General features: G+C 28.2%; 1 long non-coding RNA gene across 1 annotated transcript; it reads left to right on the top strand.

Moving 5' to 3' along the window:
• Positions 1-987: 987 nt before the first annotated feature.
• LOC126266360 (uncharacterized) lies at positions 988-4,168 on the top strand. Its single transcript, XR_007548765.1, has 3 exons — positions 988-1,130; positions 1,182-1,293; positions 4,041-4,168. It is a non-coding gene; the product is annotated as an uncharacterized LOC126266360 (long non-coding RNA).
• The last annotated feature ends 6,278 nt before the right edge of the window (positions 4,169-10,446 follow it).

The raw sequence follows: 10,446 nt of genomic DNA on the forward strand, positions 1-10,446 counted from the left end.
TTGTTAAAGGTTAAAAAGTAAATGTTGCAATGTATAAGCATTGACAGTTTTTCAGAACTGCTAAAAATATGTGAATTTTTTTTGCTATTACACAATATGCAAATGTTGATCGAATATTTTCTTTAATTGAAGATTTTCCTATATGATGATTAAATTGAGATATCAGAAACATATCACAAAATTTAGTGATTTATTGCCAAAGAAGTCAGACTCTCTTTTTCACCACGGAGAAATTTATATGTAGATATTTTTATATTCTATATACTTTTTAACATACTTTTTTGAAGATTTGCTACTATTTTACATAAAAATTATTATATCAGTCGTTTTTAAATCAAAATTTAGTTTTATTTTAATATATTTTAAAATGCTTTAATAATTTACATTTTTCAATATATTTAAGAATTGCTTTGTTAAGAATATTTAGTAAAATGAGTGGATTTTAGAAACAAATTTTCACTGTCAGAGTATATTCTTTTATAATCGATTTATCTATATTTAATCAACATTATTGGTTTATCTGGTTATCTTATAAATTTTAATTGTTTAAAACTGTTATGTATGTCTTTGGTAAAAAGTTACTTAGGACAAATGAGAAATTAAACTGACATGAAAATTTACGAGAAATGAAAATGAAAATAATCAGAAATACAAATATGACAGGTCAGTTTCACATTTACTATTCACTTATTTTGTCGATTAAAGTCAGTATTTCAAATTTTAACTGTTCAAAATTATTATACACCTATAAATATGTATAATGAGCAATAATTTTTAGTCATTTAAATAATACCATTCACATCACAAGTCACTTTTTTGTATTAAATATCGTCATAATTGACAAATATACAATATTTTCCACTCACAATAGGTTACTATATAAATTATGTTATATTTTTCAACATAACTGTTATATAAATTCCAAAATTTAAATAAACTTTAAAAAGTGGTTAAGATATATTATTAGCAATATTCTGGTCCATGCAGTTTGCAACCCACAACTCTTCGAAGTCACATGGGTGGTGTGTTCATCAGGAGAAACATAAAATGGCGGTTTGTGTTGATCGGTTATTCTTTGCTCAGTTATTTATAATAAATCCTTTATATAAACTATAATAGTGCTTTGAATGGTATAACAATATTAATATATTAAATAAACAAAACTGATTTTTTGTTTTTAGCATTGTCGCAAGAAACTAAGAAGCTTCTTCACTAAATTGTAAGTTTCTTAGAATAAATAAAAAATTAAACGAAGGAAGGAAATGAAACGAATCAGAAATGTAACTAATAAAGGTTTGTTTCGCATTTGTTATAAATTAATTTTGCATATTATCATATCGATGGTGTGTTTTTAAAAGTACAATTACAACCTAAATTTATAGGTTATAACGTTTGTTGGAATTATTTCCCGATGTTTCGTTAGAACGAGTGGCTAGCATCTTTGGAGGTCTAATTTGGCTTGTGTAAAAATTTTTGTTAACATACACAATTGCTTGCTTCAATAATTGGATATCATAACAGAATGATTAAGGAAACAATTAAAATTCATAAACAGAGAAACAACTTCAATAGAAAAGAAGAAACATTGAAACTTGATAAAATATGGACACCAGAATTCAAAAAGACTAAAATTGCTAAGCAGACAAGAAAGACCAACAAACAGAATAAAATTTCTTGAATAACAAAATTGTCCAAGTTGTCATCAGACCTTTGAAGATGCTAGCCACTCATCCTAGCAAAATGTCAGGAAATAATTCTAACAAATAAGGACCTACAAACCAGGACAAATATAGATATAGAAATGGCCACAAAACTCTTAACTTTTGCAATTACAACTGTTCAGTTTTATATGTAAATGTAAATGTTGGACACAGTCTAATAAGTTTTAAATTTTGTTTTATCATACTAATGGTTACCTTACAAAGTTTAACTGTTTAAAATTGTTGTGCATATGTTTAGTATAAATATTTATGCTTTATCACAAGTTGCCTACAAGGTGTCTCTTCAGTTTTAAATATTGTCACAATTGGTATCAATCTAAAATATTCTTCATTCACAATGAGTTAGTATATAAATTATATTATACTATATTCTTTAACTTAACTATTATATAAAATTATTTTAATAAATTGGATAACTAATATGGATTTTGTTTTTAGCATTTAATGAAGAAACTAAAATCCTCTAAAGTTGTAAGTTCCTTAGGACAGATGAGATTAAACTGGCATGAAATTTTATGAAGAAAGAAAATGAAATGAATTAGTAACGTAGATATAAAAGGTTAGTTTCACATTTACTATAAATTAATTTTGCATATTACATACTGAGTGTGTTGAAATTGATGGTTGTAATTGACTGTTCACTATTTTATTGTGAAAATAAAAATTTTCATTAATATATGGACAAATAAATGTTGAACATGTAGTCTAATACATTTTAATACAAATAAGAAATTAAACTGACATGAAAATTTACGAAAAAAGAAAATGAAAATAATCAGAAATACAAATATAAAAGGTCAGTTTCACATTTACTATTCACTTATTTTGTCGATTAAAGTCAGTATTTCAAATTTTAACTGTTCAAAATTATTATACACCTATAAATATGTATAATGAGCAATAATTTTTAGTCATTTAAATAATATCATTCACATCACAAGTCACTTTTTTATATTAAATATCGTCATAATTGACAAATATACAATATTTTCCATTCACAATAGGTTACTATATAAATTATCTTATATTTTTCAACATAACTGTTATATAAATTCCAAAATTTAAATAAACTTTAAAAAGTGGTTAAGATTATATTATTAGCAATATTCTGGTCAATGCAGTTTCCAACCCACAACTCTTCGATGTCACATAGGGGTGTGTCCATCATGAGAAACATAAAATGGCGGTTTGAGTTGTTCGGGTATTCTTTGCTCATTTATTTATAATAAACCCTTTATATAAACTATAATAGTGCTTTGAATGGTATAACAATATTAATATACTAAATAGACAAAACTGATTTTTTGTTTTTAGCATTGTCGCAAGAAACCAAGAAGCTTCTTGACTAAATTGTAAATTTCTTAGAACAAATAAAAAATTAAACGAAGGAAGGAAATGAAACAAATCAGAAATGTAACTAATAAAGGTTTGTTTCACATTTATTATAAATTAATTTTGCATATTAACATATCGATGGTGTGTTATTAAAAGTACAATTACAACCTAAATTTATAGGTTAACGTTTGTTGGAATTATTTCCCGACGTTTCGTTAGCACGAGTGGCTAGCATCTTCAGAGGTCTAATTTAGTTTGTGTAAACATTTTGGTTAACATACAATTCGAAGATACACAATTGCTTGCTTCAACAATTGGATATCGTAACCGAATGATTAAGGAAACAATTAAAATTCATAAACAGAGAAACAACTTCAATAAAAAAGAAGACACATTGAAACTTGATAAAATATGGACACCAGTATTCAAAAAGACTAAAATTGTTAAGCAGACAAGATTGGCCAACAAAGAAAATAAAATTTCTTGAATATCAAAATTTGTCATCAAACCTCTGAAGATACTAGCCACTCATCCTAGCAAAATGTCAGGAAATAATTACAACAAATATGGACCTACAAAAAAGGACAAATATAGATATAGAAATGGCCACAAAACTCTTAACTTTTGCAATTACAACTGTTCAGTTTTATATGTAAAAATATTATTATTCATTAATATGTGGATAATAAATGGATAATTGAATGTTGGACACATAGTCTAATAAGTTTTAAATTTTGTTTCATCATACTAATGGTTATCTTATAAAGTGTTAAAAATTGTTGTGCACATGTTTGGTATAAATATTTATGCTTTATCACAAGTGTCTCTTAGTTTTAAATATTGTCACAATTGATATCAATCTAAAATATTCTTCATTCACAATGATTTAGTATATAAATTATATTATATTAAATATTCCTTAACTTAACTATTATATAAAATTATTTTAATAAATTGGATAACTAATATGGATTTTGTTTTTAGCATTTAATGAAGAAACTAAAATCCTTTCCACCACAGTTGTAAGTTCCTTAGGACAGATGAGATTAAACTTGAATGAAATTTTATGAAGAAAGAAAATGAAATGAATTAGAAACGTAAATATAAAAGGTTAGTTTCACATTTACTATAAATTAATTTTGTATATTATCATACTGAATGTGTTGAACTTGATGGTTGTAATTGACTGTTCACTATTTTATTGTAAAAATAAAAATTTCTATTAATATATGGATAAATAAATGTTGGACATGTAGTCTAATACATTTTAATTTTTAAATTATACTAAAGGTTATCCTACAAATTTTAACTGTTGAAAATTCTTTTGCATCTGTAGCATATATATGTATGTGGGGTAATTAGTTTTGGTTATTTAAATAAGATTAGTTATCACAAGTTACCTTCAAAACATCTTTTTAGTATTAAATTTTGTCACAATTGACTAAGGAACTAAAAAGTTCTCCACCAAGTTGTAAGTTTTTCAGAACAAATGAATAATTAAACTGTCATAAAATGTTATGAAAGAAGAAAATGAAGTATTTCCAGATTAAATAGAGGAGAATTTATTTTGAAGATCAATTTTTTTAGAACGTTAATTGCCGCAAACCACATTTTGATATCCTTTTCTAGAGACTTCGTTTTTATTTCAAATAGAATAATTAAATTTAAAATTTTTGTAAAAAGTTATTTCAATTTTTAGCTTAAAATTGTCATAGTAACCAATCTAATTTACAAATTCGTCTAATTTCAAACCTTATTTGAAGACATTTGACGAATAATATAACATATAATCAATTAAATTTGTTTTATTTTCATTTTTATTCTCGGACTATGTTGAAAAAATGTCACTAATTTAAAATTTTCATAGTGATTAATAAATTTTAAAGCATTTTAACAAATTTAGAGATATTTTTGAAGTAATTTGATTATTTGCTTTAGTGATTTTTGGCTTAAAATTGTAAAATTTCCAATTTGTTTATTGTCCAACATTATTTGCCAAATTTGATGAATGAATTTAATTAAAATTTTCTTACTAAATTTTAAATTTTTATGTTTTTTAACAAATTTAAATATATTTTTCAAATTAATTCAATTTTTTCAAATTTTTTTTACTGATTTTTGGCTTAAAATTGTAATATTACAAAATAAAATTTGTCTTATTTTAAACATTATTCAATGAAATTTAATGATTTTTTTTATATGATTTATTGGTTTCGTTTCATTTTTTTTACTTAATGTTTAATTGTCTTTAGCTAAGATATAGCTGGCAAATTATGATTTTTATCTTTAAACGTAAACGTGCTTCCATCTTCCTATCCCTTCTTATTAATTAAAAAATAATGGAATATGACTAAATTGATATTTTTGTCTTTAAAACATTTTTATCAATTGTACATTTATTTAAAAAGTTATATTAATCATTTTCTATGAATTGTTAAGTTGAGTCAGTTACAAAAATATTAAATATCACTTCTAAATTAATATTTTCTTTCTTTATCTTTAAATGTTTCTTTATTCTTTTTTTAATATTACTATTAATTATAATAAAATTAGAAATACACTAATTTTAGATTATGAAAATCCTGCGACGAAAATATTTCATTGCGACATTAAACCACCTTCCAGTAGTATTCCCCATGACTTTCAAATAGTTTGTGTAGAATTGAAATACACCATTTAGAAGGTCTTTTTATTTTCTCTTGTCAAAATTAGTATTGAAAATATAATTAAAATTAATCATCTGAAATTATAATAAATTATACTCGGTTACCAAGAACTAAATTGTAAAGTTTTTAGTGTGTTGTATTATAATTATATTTTTTATGTTTTTGTGTAATTTTTATTATTTTATTTTTAATATTAATTTTTAATAAACCATTTATGTATTGAAAATTAAGATATTCTCTACAATCCCCACTTCCTCTTTAAACATTTAAGAGTCATAATTATAATTGAAGAGGGTTTGTCACGGCGTTGACGTTTCAGGTTGTAATTGACCTCTGTTACTTGACTATCTATCATAAAACGTTTGTTAATTACTTTTTGAAAATAATTAGTAAATTGAAATATTGTATACATTAAGTATATAGTTATAATATTTTCTAACGTTTGTGGTCTTTTTGTTTTAGGTATCAGGATCACTTATCCGGAAACCACTCGTCGAATCTTATTTTCTTCAGTCAGTAGAACCAATTGTTTGAATCAATCAACTAGCACACCACAATAATTGAAAACTTCCGAGTTAGAACTCTCAGAACATTATTAAAGTCTATACTCATTTGGAGATTGACATAAGCACGAGTTACTCAGAATCGTTTTGCCCGAGTTGTGGACTTCATAAGTAATTTTATGTTTTTAGTATGCAATTTGTCACAGTGTAATTTATTCCTTCAATAGTATATACTCACTTGTGTACATGTTTAATTGTCCCAACTAAGGTTTATAACCTACTGGTCCGTAAACATTGGAGTTGATGAATTGACAATTCAAACATGTATCTAAAGGCTTAATTATAAAAGATTACCCATTACAGTTTTTATGTAGTTTATGAAGCTTAATTATCTCTTATGCATCAGTTGGAATAAAGACATTTTCTTTTTACCTTATCGAGGGGTCAGAAGGTCATTTTAATGTGTTTTTGATTTAACATATGACACTGGACAGTTGTCTCAAGAAATCGTTTTGCCCGAGTTGTGGACTTCATAAGTAATTTTATGTTTTTAGTATGCAATTTGTCACAGTGTAATTTATTCCTTCAATAGTATATACTCACTTGTGTACATGTTTAATTGTCCCAACTAAGGTTTATAACCTACTGGTCCGTAAACATTGGAGTTGATGAATTGACAATTCAAACATGTATCTAAAGGCTTAATTATAAAAGATTACCCATTACAGTTTTTATGTAGTTTATGAAGCTTAATTATCTCTTATGCATCAGTTGGAATAAAGACATTTTCTTTTTACCTTATCGAGGGGTCAGAAGGTCATTTTAATGTGTTTTTGATTTAACATATGACACTGGACAGTTGTCTCATTTAGTTGTGTTGAGTAATTTTACCTAATTTTTATCCTCGATGGATTATAAATCCTATTTACTATCTGTCCATGAGGATTTTCCTTAATTTTTCATTCTTTCATACTAAAGTTATGATTGTAAAAAAGTAAGTGGTGTTTATAATAATATCATTATGAGAAGAATTTCTCAAAATATTTTTCACTAATAACGATATCATTTTTTATTTCCTTTCTAATTATTAAATAAATCAAATTATTTTGAAAGTATTTTATGGCTAGCAGGGATTCTTTCTCATTTGTATTATGATAATATCACCCAAATTTACTCTGATTAATCCTCTAAATTTATGTGAATAATAACAAGAATTATTATTCATTAGCTGTTGAAATTTTGGTGTTGTAGATTTATCATTTTACCAAGCACTGTGCCTAAGGTTGATCCTTTTCAGATTTTTATGCGAATAGTCTTAAAAATATCGCACTTCCAATTGTGGACAGTGAATCATTTTTTATTTAATAATCGAATTCAGTGTTGTGGGCAATTTGTTATTGGTACATTTCTCATTTTATATCAAATACCTTTTATAAGGATCTGCATTTGCTGCTCGTACACACCTTGTTTGTAGGCAACAAATCCTTTCAGCGATTCGGAAGTGCGACAAAGCTGTTCTAATATTGACGTATATGAATATCTTCTTTACTTCAGATGAAGTCTTATCACCCGAATTATATGGAAAACCATGAGGAGACTTTTCTAAATTGGCAAATAGGCCTGTTTTTTTTTTCATGTCGCGTTCACTTAATGACCAATATGACACTGCAGGTTTAAAAACGGAACTAAACGTTCTCATGATCGATAACAAGCGTTCCACAATCAAAATTAATTCCCAATCACCATATTCCTGATATTGAGTTGTTGAGTCCTGATGTCCGTTTTCTCAGATCTTGAAGGATGGCCTCATGTACTTAAAGCAGACGTTGCACTCGAATTCCTTGATTAATTGCTTTTTCAACTGGATGGACTTTATTCAGTAGCCACAGTGAAAGTGAACCTGAGTTAGTTGAAGAAGACAGTGTGCCTAGTAGTTATATTAAGCCGATTCTGTGACAATAACCAATCATAATCTATGTTGTGGGTAAAAACAAAAAAAGTCTTATTTTCTTTATTAAACACAGCTTTCCACGTAGGGACCTTATTAAATAAGTTCTAGTAACTGTTCATGCGTTGCTACTGCAGTTCTACTTCGGCTGGCAATCCTTTGGAGTGTGTACCCCTCATTAGGTAAACGGTGTGTTACTTCAAAGGGTCTGTGATACTTTGCTTTCAACTTCCCTCCATTCTACAGCTGACCATTTTCAACAACTCTATCACTAACAGCGTATGGTATTGCCGGAACTCTTTTCTTATTTAAGTCTGTAATTGTTTTACTAGTTACTTTGCACACGGGATGATGAGCTTGTTGCCTAAGTACTTCAGTGTCCACGTCACTGGTCTGTATTGGCATACTATTCAATAGTTCCCTAGTTGCTTTCAGACGTCAATTTTCCAAAAATTAACATACATGGCACCAATTCTGTTGTTTTGTTCACAGTTTTTCATAAAACATCTAAAATATCCAGCCAGTTTTAAAAATTGACTAACACCTTTTATATCTGTAGGAGCTGAACTTTTCGCGAAGTAGGCTTTTCAGTACCTTTTTCTATTACAACAACTAAATATTCCACAGATGTTTGAAAAAACTTACATTGTTGTATATTTAAAACAAATCTGGCCTTCGAAAGGGCACCAATAACCTTTCTTAAGTCTAAAATTATCAAACCACTAACGGATTTGTCGTAATTAGACCGGGTTTCCAGAGTGACAGAATTATGGCTGGTGGAAAGGGTGGTATGATTGACGATGTTAACTGCGAAAGGAATGTTTTTACAGAGAAAAATCGTTAGGATATCGGAATCCTAATTTTTTTCTCTCTGATGCTAATTCAGAATCGGTATCAGAGGGTGCTGCCAATTCCGTTTCGGCTCTCCCAAAATAAACTTCGCTCGCCAAAAATCGCCTCAAAACGTGTTTTAATCCCTCTATTTTAATGGAACGCAACTTACATAGATGGTTCAGGTAATGAGTGGCTACCATTCAACATTTTAAAATTTGTCTTAACTAAATAAAAAAAAAATAAATAAATAAAGATTACAAATATTTTTTGTTAGCAGCAGTATAACTTAATATCTATGATTTTAGCGTTAAAAATCTACTTTTTCCTCATCTAGCTTATAAAATATCGTATATAGATTACAAAAAAATATTAATTTCTATTATCATAGGGATAAAGTTGATTATATCAATATAAAATAAGGACATTTATGCATACTATCAGGCCGGGTGGTTGTTTAGTTTTTTTTTCTGCTGATGTTTGTACGCCATGTAGACGTCTGCCGTGATAAATATAAGTTTTTAATACTATTAGGAATAAAACATGTCAATGGCAGACATGGTCATTTACATTCAAAATTTATATTTTTTGGAATTTTCAAAATTGTCTGCCACTATGTTAATCGCGTGATGGTCGTCTGCTATTGGTATTTTCTGATAGTAATAATATTATATTTTTAAATTTCCAAGTGGCAGACGTGGTCAAATGGATTCGAAATAAGCGAAAAAAGGATACCTGTCTTACATGCGCACTACCTGCGTCCGCCATTATGGGCTTAGTGAGTGTCCATCTAATGTAGGGTAGGTATAGAGGCCCCAATGCACAAAAACTCAGGTCTGGTCAAATACAGATAGTTATCCGCCCACGGGCTCTTAAACTACTACGTAGATGTTTCAGGTAATGAGTGGCTACCATTTTTGAATGCGAACTTTTTTTCCTCTCTTGGGAACACGATGCTTTGTTTTGAGGGCCTTGTGGATGATCGTTAGATTGTCTGTGAATTTTCCGCCATAGAAACATTTTCTGCCATAGGGACGTTTCCATTTTTCACAATAACTACCGCAGTTGGCGCATCGACGTTTGCGTTTTCGGCAAACTTTTTTTTCTATCAGTGTTTATGATTATTACTTCCCCACATATTTTCTTCTCATTCTTGGTGACCTTTACAACCGCCACTTCCTCCATTTCTCCTCCTATCCAGGGGGATAGGAAGAGAAACTGGGGAATCTCTTCCTAACTGTAACTTTCCATTTCGTACCTGGATGTACTCGTTCTATCACCTTCAACATTTCCGTCTCGTTTCTTTTCTTTCTCATTTCATTGAGGCTCTCCCATAGTGGTGCACACCCCGCAATCACCCTCAGTACTTGTGTTGAGACCGCCCCGTATGCACTGGTTATTGCTTTCAGGTCTCTCCATACTGTCCATTATCTTTTTTATTT

Source organism: Aethina tumida, chromosome 8 (assembly GCF_024364675.1).
Source record: "Aethina tumida isolate Nest 87 chromosome 8, icAetTumi1.1, whole genome shotgun sequence".
Lineage (NCBI taxonomy): Eukaryota > Metazoa > Arthropoda > Insecta > Coleoptera > Nitidulidae > Aethina > Aethina tumida.